Genomic DNA, 18,602 nt, shown 5'->3' on the forward strand with positions numbered 1-18,602 from the left:
CGAAACAGTACTTTCGAAATCGATATATGAAATGTTTGAAATGTTCGTTATACCGAGACTCCTATTTTTGATTTTTTTAATAGTATCGGTGACGTTACCTTGTTTACGTGTTGATATTGGATTATTAAAAAAACATATTTGATTCCGACGTTTTTACAGTTATTATTAAAAGAAACGATTTTACATACAAAATCAATTCTCATTCTATTTGATAAATTAATTTAAATTAAAAAAAAAAAAAATACAAGATATATGTCAAAATTACCTTTTAAAATTTTAATAACATGTTGCACTTTTTTATTCATATTTTGTTACTCAAAATATATATGTAAAGGTGATGCGATTATTAATAGATGTAATGTAATGTATATGCATATAGCTTACATGTAAATTGTAATAAAAGGTAGACGATTATTGTTTGACTGTTGAGAATCAAAACGTAATTACCACGAGCCGCACAGCCGTGTTTATTTCAAAATATACGCCACCGAGAGGGTTCACGAGATAATCCTAAACTCTTAATTGCGACGTAATTACTTATGCGTTCGCCGATGTGCGAGTGAAGATTTCTCGGGAAACCTTTTGCACATTATGCATATCCAGATACCTTACAGCCATGAAGCCGGAAAAGCCAAAGGCGTAAAGAGCCCGTGCTCTGAAATGAGATCCCTTTCTTCCTTCGAAACTCAACTAAATGAAAAACCCATCCCCGTAAAAGAACGCCGGCTATAGAGCTTTTATTGTTTCATGAAAGGCGAGAGAGCAGACAGGGAAAAAGATATTGAAAATACGCATTGCAAAACCTCTTACTCGGCGAGCACACTCCGATCGGCTTGCGTATCGAATGAATGAAAGCAGCACGGATTTTTTTTTCACTTTTTAGAACTTATTTAACAAGCTGGCACCGTGTCACATAATTTTACGCGAGCCCGATCAAAATTCACAGTGAAGCAATTTCTCTCGTTACTCACAAAATCGTACAATTTGCGATGAATCTAAAATCTTGACTAATGAATCTATTAATATGTAATGCGGATACTTTACCTTATATCAAGATATCAGTCTGCAAGAAATTGTGGTGAGTAAAGGATATATGAAGGATTATGATTGCACCTTAGGGCAATATAACCGAGTGCCCTTTTCTTGAAGCAGAGGCTACCTTTAAGGCAATGTAAAGTCTCATTATATAAAACGTTCCTCATATTCGCTTTTCAGAGCTGCATAAATCGCTGGCTCATCACGATTCTGCTACATGTAATCCGTTGCGATTTGTTTACGATCGATGGGCGATACGGGCATTCTTTGAATTTTTTTTCTCAGAAATGAAAGCGTTAGGATTGATGCAAATATCGTGGTGTCGCGCCGGCATGATTTTAATCTCCAATGAAAATCACGGATTCTATTTGCTTAATATCGAAAGACCGTGAACCGAGCGAATCTTTGAACTTTCTGAACTAACGGCTATCGGGGAACGATCGGTCATGACCAGAAAGAAGCCAAACGGTGAAAAGTAGTACGCAGACCCTCGCGAAATATCTTTCAACTTTTATTTGATTTTACGATACTCGTAAAAACTTTATAACTGAGCGCACATTACTTTCAAATATTTCCTCGCGCACATCATGCGAACATTGTCTTGTCAAACTTAAAGAATTTTTTTTTTATTTCTCGATTAATAAAATAGAGCCAAAAATACTTTGTTAATTTGTAACTTGTAAATTATTTTTTTGTATACTTATTGTGTAATTATTTTTTATTTTATCATAACTTTCAAATTACTGTGCAAAAGTTTTCATATAAATATATCAATCATCTCGGATAAATTTCATGTAATAGAACAAGATCTATCACTTTCAATATATTGAGATAAAATAATATCATAAAAAAATATTATAAAAGTTTATCCAAGTTTATTCCTTTCGAAAAAATCGACTATAAATTATTCACAAAAACCTAAGTAATCAAGAAAAATTGTGCATTATCTAACACACTGAGTTAATTTTTATTTATTTTTATAAAATTGTTTCATTTTTCTTATTACTCTCGGGAATGGGTTCAATTAATTTAAAATCTAATCTCGGTAATGCTTGAGCTAAGTTATATAATACGTGCAACTAATATCCATACTTTTCTTTTAAATATCAAATATCTTCTTATAAAATTTTGCTGTTTTTTTTTTAATGATTTAAGATAGATATATATTATTTCTTAGATTTTTAAATAAAGCAATTAATTACAATGTTTACTTTTACAGATGAAAGAAACAAATTTAAAATCTTATATACTTAAACATTTTCAATTACTTTTAAATCACATTTTAAAAAATAATTAATATTTTTATCATATTTTTGTAATAAAGTATATAAAATTTAATATTTTCAATAAATTATTTTTATGAGTTTCCATGAGTTTCGAATTCTTAATTTTTTATGTTTATTTTAACTAATTAATATAAAATTTATTTTTGTTGCGCAGAATTTAATTTTGTTTATATTATTATTTTTTTCGTGAAGAATAAAAAAAATTTGTGACACGTTTCGCATACCTAATTCATTGGCCGCACGTTATAACATGCAAGAAAAATCTTATTTATTTTGATATTGCAAGACAGAATTATGTACAATTTTTTTCTTTTGGACAAGCGCGAGTTTGTACACTGTTGTTGTTTGTAAGCACACAAAAATTTTTCTCTAATCTTTCTCGATTTATTTATCTTCATATTTATCTTCATTCATCTTCCTTTTATAACGCGCGCGATCCTTAGAAGAATTTAAATTATTTACAATATGATCAAGCATTTTAAAAACAAGGTTAATAAAAAAGATAGATATAAAGAATACATGCTACTATTCAAAATTTATTTTCATGAGCAAGCAACCTATTTTGCTTGCGCATAAATGCGCTCTTGTGTTATAATTTAATTAGCTTAGGGTTAAAAGAATGACTTCGGGAATATAAATAAAGGCCTTTCATTATTAGGGTAAGCGAGATCGATAACTAATTACAATTGTAAGATATCAATACGTAATGAAATAATTTCTTATGATTAATAATGGTCCAAACATTTAAAATTGAGTGCATTAATTCAGTCATTGCAGATGTATAAAATAAAAGCAAATTAAAAAATACGCAGAATATTTTGTTTGTACTATATATGTACACTGTACAAATTAGTGCACTTTAAGCAGCATAAAAATATTTACATCATTTTTTTTATTTTAATTTTAATTTTATTTTAATTTTTTATTTTAATTGCTTTTTTATTTAATGATGTGTAATAATGTGTTTCTAATTCAAAGAATTACATTGACGTAGCGTTTTAAATTAATTTTATTTATAAAGATTTATAACGAATGATAATTTTATCATACATCTTATCACATTTATTTATCGCACTATCATCAACTGAATATCGAAATTTTTCGAAATGCTTTGATTGTACGTAGCTCGAAAATATCTCGTAGCCATCGAATATTCTATAGAGCTACTCGAGTTAGCTCGAATCGCTTGGAGTCTTCAAACACACTAGGAATCCAAATGTAAAAGTTCAAAGCGAATACACAAGAATACCTATTCCATTGAAACGTTTCTGAAAGAAGATATTCTCTTACGTTGGAGACTTACAGAGATCGCGAGATCGTCCAATTTGACAATTGCTCTTTCATATTATATTTTTAACTTCCGTGACGTTAAGATCCCATTAGGATTAGACGCGTATTAGACACTACGTATTCAATGTACAATTGAAATTTTCTCCTCGTGAACCGCGATCAACTTCCTTCCACGTGAACACTTCTAATGATAAAAATGATTACGCGATATTTGTAATTTAATTGTTTATGCATATAGTAGCAGTAGATCAAAATCCCTTGCAGGATGATTGCACCATTGTCTCTCGCCCCAAAGGAAAATGAGTTCCAGTAATTTCAGGTAATAACGAGTGATATCTATCTCCATCTTTCATTGTACTAGTCAATCCGTTTTTTATTTTCACGCGCTACCTGCAAATTCTCACTGCATAATACCTTATTCCCTTTACTCCACTTCGAATCAGCTCACTATTCTATCGACATTATTCTGTCGCCTGTGTGAATACGAAGCAAGTGTACTCACAAGGAATAATAAAACATTTTACAATTTGATCTGTCCTTTCAGCATAATTCGATTATTTTTAAATCGATAGTTCAATAACTAATACGGATTATTTACAAAGTTAATATATGCAATTATTAGAAACCAGGGAAGATTATTATAAATTTAAACGGCGTATAAATAATAATACGCGTGATGTTATTAATTCGAATTTGATTTGATTGATGTTTAATTAAATTTTGCTTGGCTTGAAAGTATTTTGCGGAAATGATTTATGTGAAACGCCTCATAAGTGACTTATCCTCCCCGGCTTTTCGAGGAGCGGCACACAAAGCGTTACGCGCACACTTTCGAAAAGTATAGTCAAGGTTTTGGGGAGAGAAGGTTGTGGTGACTGTATACATAAGTTCCAGACGTTCTCGTCTTTCTCGCCCGGTGGCACGTATATGCAAATATGAATTTCCAGTATTCGCCCGCTTTCAGTTGTGTAACGCGTTGTCGCGCGGGAATACGAAGTCCGCGGAGTGCGGAATACGATACGTCGTGGATACGTCTACAAATGCGAGGACGGTCGAGCAAGGGCTTTACCATCGGATGGATCGAAGTGGCTTTGCCGCTGAGCCGCGAATAAATCGGCGGCGCGCGGAAAAGCGGATATGCGTTGCTCTGCGTACCGGGCCACCCGGCACGTATCTCTGATACGGCTGTCGTCTGCGCGCCGTTGAATTTGCCGCGGGAAAATAAGCGAGGAAGCTCGACCGATATCTTTCCAAAACTATCCCGCCAATCCCTCTTTCTCTCTTTCTCTTTCTCTCTTTCTCTTTCTCTCTTTCTCTTTCTCCGCCTTTACGCCGAAATTTTTCAACCGGAGGAAAGGTGTAAAGTCGCTGAGATGTCGTTTATTTGCCTTTGCGCATGAGAAGACACGGATAGTCAGGTTATATATCTTTTATCATAAGAGAACTGAGAACTTTTCAACAATAGAATAATAAAATAACGTTACACTAAATTTGGTTGAAAAATTCGTTGGCGAGGTAAATCAATTTTAAAAATTAACTGTATACGTAGCAACACGTCTTCTCTTGAATTTATTTAAAGAATTAATTAAAAGTAATATTCATAACAGAAGGAAAAGTAGTGGAATATATATATATATATATATATATATATATATATATATATATATATTCTACTTTCTTCATCCGACTATGGAAGTAAACATTTTCTATCAAGATTCGCTAACTTTTTAATAGCCTTTCGTTCGAAACTTTCCATCATCTTGACTCCATCGTCGAAATAGTGTCTTGAAATAGCGAGCAACGAAGATAAATGACCTCTCAGACACCTAGAGACTATCTTTGGCCATAGTAATAATCAAATTAAACACGAAAACCAGAATATCAAATGAAACGCACACTTATCTTTAACCGTGACATATTCTTTGTTAAATTCCTATAGATATAAATGTTTCTGTGTCAATGTATTTAAAAATAAAAGATGTATTTAAAAATAAAAATTCCAGACAAAGATCAAAGTTTATTAACACGAGCGCGCGTTATATATATATACATTCTGATTTTATTTAGTATCTTATTATTAATAAAATCTTGATTTTAATAGAAACGAGAAATATATCTCTCGTTTCTATTAAACATGGACAAATTGTAAACGGAACGAGCGAATTAAATTGTGCACATGTTATGAATTACGTATATATTTACATATTACGTATACATGTTATATTTACATATTATGTATATTACGTATGTTAAAATATTTTGCACGATGTGTGATTTGAAACGCGGAAACACGGCGTGCGTTGACATATGTATGAATACGTACGTTTGACATACGTATGTGTGCGCGCGCGCGCGCGCGCGCGCGCGTGTGTGTGTGTATGTGTGTGTGGTGTGAGGGGGATGCACGCGCGCGCGCGTATGGGGACGTGGGGGTGGAGGTACGGTACAATGGATTTTCCAATTTCACGTTGTCTTCTGGTTCGCGCATCGACGCTTCCACCCGTCGGCATCATCCTTCGCCCCGGCTCGCCCGAAACCCCGTTCGGCAAGCTTAACTTTAGAAGTATGTGCGGCATGTTTGTGTACGGCTGTGATTTACTTGCTCTTCGAGAGATACGGGCTCCTCTCGGCTTCTCTCCCGCGTTGTCGGATGGAGGAGGGAGGAAGTGAATCAGAGGCGGCGGCGGCGGCGGCGGCGGCGGCGGCGTCGGCGAAATTTGTCGATTTCGAACTCTCCGAGCGTGGTGAATTCGTCGATATACCGCCGCGGCATCCGATATATCGCGAACCGTCTTGGAAGCTTCTCGTAATGCAACTGGCCGCGGGCGCTGGAAATCCCGGGCAAACTGATTCTAGTCACAGAACTGATATCGCGGATATTCGCGAGGCGGGTACTATCTTGAAACTGGTGGCGAGATTACCACCATTTTCCGATTTAATGAAAGAGCCTAGGCCGTATCTCTCAGATAAGCTGCGCGGCTACGGCTTCAAATTGAAGATGCAGCGAAGAGCCATGTACATAAAAAAATGTATGAATTTACTTAGTTTATTTCCTTCAAAAAATGTTTTATATACAAGACATTATAACAATTGTACCTCTGAAAAATTATAAATTTTCAACAAATTTTAATGTAGAGTTTTTTAAAATAATATATAAAAAATGTTTTTATCTCAATACAGTAGAAATGGAAAATGCAGTGTTTCGTTTTTACAATATTTTAATTATAAAATAATAAAATTAAAATAAAGATCTATAGGTAAAAGTTAATAATTATAATTATAATTTGAATAATAATAATTTAATGTTCGATATTAAAAAGGATATGTAGAAATATAAAAATATTTTTTTATATATAATATAAATATAAAAGTATTTTTTTATATGTATATGTGTTTTATATATTTTTGTTGCGACATAATGATGTTTAAAAAGGCAATCACTGAAGCATTGTTCGGTATTTCCGTTATAGTACATACAACATTTTCTCATAACATATTTTGTGCAGTCAATTATAAAGTTTTGTAAAGATAACGAGAATATTACAGTGAAGAGAATGATAATGCCGGCATATTTCTCGGCAAAGAGTCGTACTTCTTCATGTTATTGCAATAAGAATTACTCGTCAGGATGAATAATAATCAGGTCGCGGCTTGTTACGAGATCGCAATTTCTCAAAATCTCCGCGACTTCTGCAGCCGTCTTCTCTCATTTTACTGGTATTCGGTATCTCTGATTGTATTGAATGCACCTGCTAGAGTTACGTAGCGCGATACCAAATCCAGTATTGCAGGCAAAGTTTGATTAGGTTGCACGCCGAGTAACTTGAATAATAATGATCCGAGATGAAAAATGTGATCTTCGCTCTGCGTATTCGAACGAGATGAAGAAGGGCACGCGTTGAAATCGAGATGAAGCGCGAGGACGACATCGAGAGAGAGAGAGAGAGAGAGAGAGAGAGAGAGAGAGAGAGAGAGAGAGAGAGAAAAGGTACTTGGCATCATGTCGGACAGGCTCGCGTGGGCTCGTATCGCACCGCAGCAAAAGATAGCAAAAGGAATGCAATAAAAAGAATGATACGTATCCTACGTTCATGTACACACGATGTTATGAGGAAGCGAATGTAACAATAGGCGCACATTATACTGACTACGGAGGTGGGGGATAAGGTGCAATCCCCTTGTACGCGTCTCTATGGGGCTATACGTGGCCAACAATGAACTCATATTCTCATGTTTCCCCTGACTCTTCCCATCTTCGTGATTGTTGAACCACACTTCCACGGCGGCCTTAAACCGTAAACTTGTTTGAAACCCTAACGCTGCCATGCACCAATCGTCACTGCGGAGGACATGTTCACAGTGCGCGCTTAATTTATTCGCACATGGGAGGTCTGGCAATCCGTGAAGCAATTTCAGGAAGTATTCACATGGGGGTAATGTATACAAATTCTTACAGTGTTCGATCAATACCCCATCAATGGGATAGGAAAAATTATTATTAAATCACACACACAATATATACTTATTAATCGTTTTATGCTATAAAAATGATGATTTAACACCGCACAAAGAATTTTAATATTATTCGTGAAGCCAGAGAAACTCTTCTTGATAGCATTCCTTAAAACGATTCTCGACATCATCACGACATACTCGAATCTATTTAATACAATTACAATTATCGATGATATTTCAAGAAAAGTTATACAGTATATAATTTGGAATAAAAAAATTTTTTTCTATTTCAAGATTCATATTGCTAATAAATTTTTAATACAATTATAATTAATAAATTTTAAATTATATTTAACAAAGAATTATAATTCTCGATGATATTTAAAAAAAAAAAATTACATAGTATATAATTTGGAATAAAAAAGACTTCTTTCTGTTTCAAGATTCATATTACTAATAAATAAATAATTTTTAACGGTTACATAAACGGTTATATTTTAAATTATATTTAAGAAAGAATTACAAGTCTTTGTTAAATATATAAATAAAAATAAAGTGTTTGAAAATAAAATTAATGTTTTCAAAACATTGATCGCCTAATGAGCGGAACAATGTACGTGCGAGATAGCTTGTGGATAAACTGGGCAGGGTTTGATACTGCCTTGCTTCAATTACACCTCTATCAGCCTAATTGCGTATTGGATACACGAAACAGAGGCGTTTCGACTTTCGTTCGGCAGGATGCTGCATGTTCCACGGATCACTTACTCTGCTAACGAACGTGTTAGTCTTGCGTTTTTGCTATTATGCGAAATTATTTTAGCTCGCCCGCCTTATAAACGCTTGTACGTCCACCAATTGGCCACGCACATATCATGTTTGGACAATCTAATCGAAAGAGAAATTTTGCATCAGAGAATTAAAAAAAAAAAAGAAAAGTGCGTTTGAAAGTATTTAATATATCACATTAAAGGGAACTTTGAAATATTCCAATTAAAAAAGTGTTAAATTTGATACTTTTTTAAATTTATTCAAAATAAAATATTTGGAAACAAATAATTAATATCTTTAAAATATATGTCATATTTATATGTTATTTTTAGATTAAAATAAGGCAGATTTTATTTTTCTTAAAAATGTGAGTAAATTTGTCAAGTAACTATGTTTAATTTCTTTGTAAATTACTTTGTTTCTATTACTTTTTTGTGTTATAAAATGTATAAATAGACAGTAAACTATGAGAATATGAATAACTTGAAACGTCATAAATATTAATGATTAATATAACATTCCTGGAATGAAATTGTTTGCATGGCAGAAAAAAATAGCACAATTTATTTATATTGATTTGACGCTTTATTTCTCTGTTAGAAGAGACATACCGTTACGCGACATATGTTATCATCCCCATCGTCGCAGTCACAAAAGTGCTTTTTCTGTTAGCTTTCATTACATTCGGGCATTCAAAAAAATGAAACATCGTTTTATATGTCGCTGTGAAACTATTTTTCAGTATGAGTTTTTTCGCTGACGAGGGAAATTTGGCAATCCGTAAATTCAAAATATCTCCACGCAAATCTCATATAGCGCCTATCAAATAAATAATTACTTTTTGGTTTACAAACAAAAATCGTTTTTGAGAGAATAAAATGATTATCCGAAAAATATTTTTCAGTATATTATTTTTTTAATAATTTTTTTTCAATACCGTTGAAGAAAGGAAAGTAAGGAAAGGAAATTAAAAAAAAATTGAGATTTTTTTTTAATTTTTAAATAACGGTATATAAAACACAATTATCGTTTCTCGTAAATAGTAACTTACCAGTAGCGAGCAACCTTTTTCTTCGCGCAACTTTTATACGATATTAGACAGAGCATTCGTCTCGCGGGAATATCCGCCGCTCGCTAAAGTGGCAGACGGAAGCAAAATTAAGAGCCGCCGCGGCGTTATGGCGGACGATGGATGTAACTTCTTTCGATCGTCGTCGCGGCCTAATGATTTTATTCCACGTTCCATCGCAAGTCGCGTCCACGTTTTTCTACCGCGGTCCCGATATCCCGCGATGCGCCGTTCCGCATTCGAGTGGCAGAAACACACGTTTCCTGGTCTTAGATCTTTCTTAGCGCTCTTTATTTATCGTTTCGCTCGCAGCTCAAATCCCCACGGTTCTGGCTCGGGATTTTTCCGGGACCCGCCTTAATGAGCCCCGGAAATCATCGCCAGCCCGCGCGTTCCGGTACCCACGCTTTGTAACGTGACGCGCTCCGCTCGCGTTCGCGACGAAAGTGCATTACTTTACATGCCTTTTAACGAGTATTGGAAACGACGCCGCGTCTCTTCGCTATTCGCGCATCCCGCTTTGCATACGCGCATCGCGCTAAGAAACGTTTCGAAAACGCACTTCCGAAACGCGCGGTTTCGGTGCGCGCTTTAATTTCAAAAGGATTAGCTAATTGAACCCTTTGCGCGTTAACGAAACTTTGTCAGCCCCGTGTAATTTTATGTGTAATAATGTCGAATTATGTTAGCTCTGTAATTTCTGGAAGTCTCGCGTCCCTTTCTTCCTGTAGGAGCCATTTTGTGGCATAAAAATTAGCACTTTCAAAAATATGCGAAACTGCATTTGTAAGCATTTCTAAAAAGCGATATATTGTTAGATTTACTTTAGTTTTTCTCAATGTATTCGATATAAAGTTTATATTTGCGTTTCTAAATTTTTTAAGAAACAGGTATTATATGTTTAGTCAAAATATAATAAAAATATAGATTCGGAACATTGAATAGCAGCACCTTTTTAAGGTTTTATATTTTTGACAGCATATTTTATTATTCATTTGCATATACTAGCGTCTTGCAACATTAATAAAACAAAAATATCTGTGTATAGTTAATAGCGTTTCATGTAAATATTTTAAGAATTACTGCAATTTTTGTTAGCGTTAAACAGAACAGCGCGTAAACGGATTATGCAATGGAAAGATACCATACAACACGAACTACGTGATACAACGCGAATACACGATACGATGCAAATTCTGTAAAAGCAATTCGAATTTGCCAGGCGAAAATTTAAATTGCTTTCAAACCGTTATGTCTGAATTACAAACTAATGTTTAAATTGTCTCTGAGCAATTCACATCCGATTCGTGCGATAGAATTTATTTGAAGCGTATGCGATCACGGGAATTTGAGTGCTGGCACGATGAAGAATACGATTAAAAAATATAGTTAATGCTTTTACAATTCCATTATCGGAGAAATCTGGAAACTTCTCTTTTGATTTTACTTTAAAAGTTGCACTTGCAAATGCGGATGTTATTATCTTTTCGTTGGTTGAACGACATACATATGATATTATTTCAGTACACTTTTCAGATGTATCTACATTGAATTTCCAATATTTTTATAAAAACGTATTGTTAATATCAATCTATGTTTTGGAAGTAATTATTCATATTTTTTTAAATATTTCTCTATATGATTTAATTGATTTTTATTGCTAAACAAGCGACCTTTTCAAAATGGTATAATACATAAAAGTAAAGAAAAACTTGTATTAAACACTTCTATAAAGAGAAACTTGTATCATGCTGATATTAAATACAACAATTCATAGAGAAACTGTGTGAAAAATATATAATATCAATATAATATCAATATAATATATGCTAATTAAAAATTATTACGATTGCAACAAAATTGTTAACCGCTAACTTTATTAATTAATACATTGTAAAAATGAAAATGGTGTTGTATTGTGCATTTAAATTGCGCTCCCAGATTTATTTAAAGTGATACTCGTTTATAAACGCTAACAAAACTGTATTTCCATACAGATTTACAAGAAACTTTCAGACGCTTAACACAGTTAAAAGTGAATGAGTTGAAAGAACTTATAGTCTTTCCATTAAAATTAATATCGATTTACTGACGTTACTTTAAATCTTTTTTATTTTTATACAATTTTTACAATAATTTACACATTTTGATATTTCATTACTATTTTAACAGAAATTATTTTTTTTCATACTTTTATCACTTATATTTTCCATATTATTTTTTATAATTTGTCAGAGATGCAGGAACTTTATCTTTAAACTTAACCTCTTGAAATATTTTTATTCGTATTTTTAAAAATATTTACTTAAATAAATGTAAGAGAATAAAAGCGTGTACTATTTTATTTTATCTATCCAATCGTTACGTTTCAATTTCTATCGAGACAAAATTTGTCTATCGGGACGAAACTTTCAGGAAATCTGTCGCAAAATCGAACGTATCAATGAAACTGTGCAATTAATCATTACTTTCATCGCGGCGGCGCGTGTCGTGCGAGAACTTTAATTGAAACGCAGTCGAATCGATTTCGTTTTGCTTGAAGCCGTTCGGAAGCCGAAATCCGTGGATGGAGAGAAAAAAAAGAGAGACAACGATACGTTGTGTTGTCTGGCCGAGCAATTTTCTCGCCGGTAGCGTGACCGACGAATAACGTTTAATTGTCACGCGCGAAATTAGGGCGACCCAACGGTTCGCCACACACGTTGCACGATTGCTTTCGTTTTTCGAATGTTACAAACATCTCCTTCGCGTCTATGCGTTCATATACACATTCCGGGCCGTGTTTTTTAATTAAACGCACCCCCGCTAACGCTGGTAGAACGCGAGTAATCCGACGTGAGGATATAGGGATCGTGGCGAGGTGAATCGAAATTGCATGATGCAACATAGACAGAGATATAATCCGAGCAGCTTTAAATGTCATTTTCACAATCGCCAAATTCCTTGAAATTTAATGTATGGATCTTTGACGTCTAATGGTAATCTAATTGGTTTGTTATAAGTAAATGTAAAGCTACGTTATAATATTTTTAAAGTTCGTAGAAATAATACAAGTGCCTCCATTTTTTTTTTTTTTTTTTGAAACGAATTGTAATGAAGAAAACATTAAGCAGTTGTAGGATTTCATGTGTAAATTAGCGCCCAAATTATACAAAGTACGCGAATATAGCAACTAACACGAAAGTTGCATTTCTTCGACTTTCTTTCCTAATTAATAATTCAAATTTTGTGAATGTAATTTTTCACAATTTTGAATAAATATTTAAATAAATATCTGAATAATTAATAAAAATTTATTTAAGCCAAAATTGATCAGAATCATTAAATAAAAAATAAAATTTCATCTATTATGTAGTAGGTTTAATACTTAATTTCTAATTGCTTATAGTAACCAATCAAATGCTTCTACGTAACGATGAACAAAGCTTTCTTAGTTTAGCTTTTAGTATCCGCAATTAAGAAACAGTGTCACGAGAATTTATAGAAATAGCATGCACAGATATAAGATATAGAAATAACATATCTTATCTTCGTGCAAAAAAGGAAAGCTATCTGGCAAATACTACTCAGACATTCTTCGTTGTTAATGACACCATTAGGAAAATAAAACAGAGATAATATTAGATGAATATTATAACGGGGAAGAATAGACTATATAGAATATAATAATGCAGCATAAAAATTCTTGCGATAGTCATTTGAGTTTTTGCAGCTAATGTACCATTTTAATAATTTAATATCAATTATACCAACATATATACGTTGAGTTAACTCGTCATCAAGGTGTAATTTTCAATTTTTATCAAATGTATACAAGTATCAGTATGAATTAAATATCAGCTATTCTTATATTTCTTGTATTTCTTATATTTCCACGGTTCTACTCATGCCTTTATTAGGACTTTTGGAAGAGTACAAATAACAATGCAAGCTGGTATAACGATCAATCTGCATGAAAATTAATTTCTCTCTCCCTGGAAATAAAGTTAATTACCAATCCTTCTTCTGTGTTCAATCAAGTAATTAGAAATACTGTCGGTAGTTACTCCGGTTACTGCCTGCGTTGCTGCTTTACGCACGTAGCAGAATTTCCATCGCAGCTTTGTAACAAGGAACGTACGTCTTCTCCTTAATTTTCTTTGAAATAGAGCTACGGCGTCCGAGTGCATGATTGCATTCGTCGGTCGCGATTACATAACGAAGTAGACGAGCGCATGGACGGCGTACTGCGGAAGTTGCGGTATGAAGGTCGCAAGCTAACTACGTTCCTTCGCCACGCACTTATGCGAACGTATACGAGGAGGTATAAGTGCGAGGGCGAGGTACCCAGGCGGCATGGAGGAAATTGAAAATTGTTAGAACGAGTTTCGTCGGCGGCCTGAGCGCGCGTACGTAATTATATCGTAACCTTCCTCGTCGACGATATACGCGGTTACTAGCTCCCCCCCCTCAAGACATTTCCTTTCGCGAATATTACGACGTGTTTAGTTTTTTCTCATAAACGATATCTCATCACGCCGAGACCATTTGTATTATTCATATAAATATTGATTACACAAGATGTATATATTATTCGTTAAAAAAAAAAAAAAAAAGGTAGCCTCCTCTGTTTTTTCATAGTTTTATAATAAAATTTATTAAGTTACGCAAGTTCTTTGTTCGTCTCTCTCTCTCTCTCTCTCTCTCTAGATAGCAATTAAATTCGGAGAATAAAATTGATTTATTTAGCAATATTCTCTCGTCTCTCTCTCTCTCTCTTCATAGCTTTCCCTTTGTTTGAACTATCCTGCAGCATCTCACACAATATTACACTTCATTATCACAACACAGTTGCGTGTTAAGTTGGTATGTACCTTTCATCTCTAGAGTATACAATGGTCGACTACCATGGTAACACAACAGATTCGCGCTTTAATTGTATAAATTTTCATCACGGGCGTGCCGTTGCGAAAGAACAACGGCCAACATTGTCAGTTATTATGCGTTATTTCGCCGTCGCGCCTAGTTAGTCGTCATCGTCGCTGAGCGTGCTGAAGCGCCGTGGAATAACGAAGTGTAAACAGGTAGAAAGAAAAATGCGGTCCTTTACTGCGGTCAAGTACTTTATTACTCCCTAGGTCTTGCGAATAGGTACGACCGTCTATATTCATTGCCTCCCCGTGCACATCTAGCGAACGGCAGAAAATTACGGGCAACTGTAGCCGGCGCGGCTTCGCACGACGACGATGCTGTTGCTGCTGTTGCTGCTGCTGCTGCTACTACTGCTCTTGTTGGCGTTGCAACTTTTCAGGTTTGGAGCACGGTCGATTCACTTTACTCGAGTTTCATCTTTAAACTGCGCGCTCGTCTTATCCGTCGAGAGCGTCGGGGAATAGGAAAGGACGATGGTGGAATAAGAGGCCGGGCTGGCTGGACGGGGTGGATGATGACTTTTACGATGGAAACTCGCCCTCGCCTCGTTGTCTGTGGCTCGAAAATGGGCACGTTGAACATCTCGGCGGGGCGATCTCGAACGAGCTCGAGAACGCATCGCCGACGTGGCGAAACTCTATTTTGTTTCTGTGTCGTACAAACGACGTTGAGACAAAGGCACTCTCCTCGGTCTCTCAGATTGTACGGAATGGCTTCGGAAAACGAATTTTCTTACTTGCACTCCTGCACATGCCGAAATGAATTTTTGTACACACAGATACCGTTACAGAAGCTGCTTTAGACCTAGTTCAATATAAATATAGAAATTTTATTGCCTGATAAAGTGAAAGTGAGAGATATTTATATAGAATGCAAAGCTATTATTCAACTTTTATTTAAATATGTTTTTATTAAGTTTATATTTTTATATATATTTTTATATATATTTATATTTTTTATATTTTATATATATTTTTATATTTTTTTTAATTATATTTTTATATATATTTTTTTTTATTATATATTTATATATATTTTTATTAAATTTATTCTGGCAAGTAATGTTGCATTGAGAAATCTCGATTTTTCAATATCAATATATATTTAGAATATATAAAATAAAATAAAAATTTTATATAATTATTTATTATTTAATGTGTAATTTTAGTAAAACAAGAAAAACAGAAATAAAGAAAATTATAAATAATAGGTATAATTAAAAGTACAAATGACGGGAAATTAAATTATTATAACGCGCTACAAATAATTACAAATTTGTTATCGAGAATAGTTTGATCGACACATTGTTTTAAGATACTTCCTGTCGATGAAAAAATTCGGCGCTTTGACTTTAACGTTTTTTTCACTTCTGTGTTTTCACAGAAGGCGATATTTCCGTCGCACAATAGCAAACGAATTTCAACAAATCAAATAACGGTTTGAATTGGCTATCGCGGTGTAGCCATTGTCCTAAATCTATCACATCGCACAGTCAAGTAAACTTATATTGATATTTTTAATCTACTTTCTCTTTTGATTTATCTCTTAGTAAACACAACACACTATGTGGAAACTATAGCTGAAAACGTTGCGTTGATTAATAAATATTTTTTTCCGCTATTTCTCTAGGTAAAATAATATTATATTATTAACTTTTACAATTCTTTTGTCACAAAAAACTGAAAGTTAATCGTCATTATGCAAACGAAAGAAATAATCTGATGATACAACAAATAACAAGTGAAAAAGTACAGAAAGTTTAATTAATACATTAAATTTTATAATAGTAAGGTAAAAAGGTATATATTGTTTGATGTAATAATAAATTCCAACGTGCAGTTCGCGAAATTCTTTCTGTTTTTTTTTTTTCTTTACTTTGCACTAAACCGCTTTTATATAATTAACTGAAGGTTTTGAAGAGAAATAACTATTGTAGTAAAAGAGAACAAATGAAAAATGTAGGAAGAGCAATCTAGTATCCATTTGAAGACTATTGAAACAGATTGTGAAGTTCGCTTCACTGTATTATAGAACGCGGTGGAAAACCGAATGTGGCTATTCTGCAGCTTTTTTGGCTCTTACGCTGCTCGTAAAAAGAAAAATGAGCTTTTCAATTTCAAACGACAAGCTTGGTTTGCCGAGAACCTTGAGAAGCGCAGGAGGCTGCGATTATTCAAGACGGAAATGGGGACACTGGCTCGTGATGACTTTTACGAAGGCGTTTCGCCTGCAGCTAATTTCCATGGTTTGAAAACGGGAGGTTCGAACGACAAAGTCACGGCAGCACTATTATGAGTCAACTGCAGGATGAAACGACGCTAATGCGTTCAATGAGGCTGCATATTATATTTTTTAAAAAAAGATTAGAATAGAAAAATAATTACAGCGTTATATATAGTTAGAGCATTTTTTACGAGCGACAATACGACACTGAACTTTTAATTAAACGTGCATATTTAATTAAAGATGTCAAGAAAGGAACACAGGATCCTTTTTGCTGGCTTTCATTACGACGGTTTTATTATATTTGTCTTTCTTATATTTTATTATATTTGTTTTTGGGTTATGAAAAATTTTATAAAATATACGATAACGACCATTTAACTTGTGTTTAATAATAATGATTGCATAGAGAAAAAACTGTTATTCGTATTTTTAAATTTTTAAATTATCGCTTTTATTATAAATATTTTATTTGTATAATATAACGTTTATTATCGTTTATAAAAAAATAAAACGTAAAACCATAAAAATCCTTTTTGCAAATACAAGTTGACAATATAAATATTAACAACATTTTAAAAGAATCATTCTTAATTGTTTATACTTAAAAATATTATATTCATTATTGTCGTTTGAACTTCGAAAATGTGCATAATTATTATTACATATAAAGCTGCGATAATATAATTCGCGTTCTATAAATTTTCATCAGAAAGAGAGATTGTCCTCTCACTTTAAATTCGATAATTTTTACAGTCATCAGTACCTCGAATCATTTTTATTCGTTCAATTTATTTGTAATCATTGACAGGGAAATAAGCCCGCGCGTAGACATGAATTTTCATCAATGTTCCAAGCGCCAATTACTTTTTTAATTAAACACAAAGGTGTAATTATTCCTACGCGTTTTCTATATCGCTGACATCATTTGCATGTTTCAAATATTACGCCCATGAATTTTCATCAGTAACTTACGGGTTGTCAAGTGTCATCTCTTGCGATTCTGCGTCATATATTACGGGGGCATTTGGGAAACGAGGATGTTTACGAGGATGTTTACGAGTCCAGAAACTCGTTTTCTGGGATTAATACGCCAGAATTGCCGATCTGCGGCTTATCGCTTCTTCGCTTAACCGCCGACTACTTCGTTACGGAAATGTGGATTTGCACGTGCCGACATTATATCTGAACGAGAGAATTCGCGTCCCAGTCTTCCACATGGAGTACGTTACCTAATCTTTTCTATGCGATATCGCTTACCGAAGATTACTAGAGGAGAGGATCAAACGAACAATATCAAGATTCTTAATCTTACATGACCCCTCAGTTTCATCAACAACGAATAATCCGTCGATGTATGGCCTTTTCCCTCGTATTATTGGTTGAGAAAAAGTAGGAAAGCTGATTTATTCGGCAAATAGAAGACATCGGTAGTTACAACGAGGTCTAGGGTAGACTTTTCTTCCTCTCGACTCGTCCTCCTTCCTAAGAGGATTATTCACCTCTTTTTCAAGGTGTTTACATATCTCGCGTGTTGCAGAAATCCGCACCTCTCGATTTTA

The 18,602-nt window shown here is 33.9% G+C and overlaps 1 protein-coding gene and 1 long non-coding RNA gene across 2 annotated transcripts in view; both read right to left on the minus strand.

The window, feature by feature from the left end:
* The window catches only part of LOC105425611 (uncharacterized), a 53,646-nt gene that overhangs the window by 18,856 nt on the left and 16,188 nt on the right, over positions 1-18,602 (minus strand). The gene's annotated exons all lie outside the window — the stretch shown is intronic.
* LOC148937647 (uncharacterized) lies at positions 1,812-15,725 on the minus strand. The gene is made up of 2 exons (XR_016138129.1): positions 13,953-15,725; positions 1,812-13,880 (listed from the first exon to the last, which is right to left on the minus strand). It is a non-coding gene; the product is annotated as an uncharacterized LOC148937647 (long non-coding RNA).

The sequence above is a fragment of the Pogonomyrmex barbatus genome, unplaced genomic scaffold, assembly GCF_055798465.1.
Source record: "Pogonomyrmex barbatus isolate J1 unplaced genomic scaffold, ASM5579846v1 scaffold12, whole genome shotgun sequence".
NCBI lineage: Eukaryota > Metazoa > Arthropoda > Insecta > Hymenoptera > Formicidae > Pogonomyrmex > Pogonomyrmex barbatus.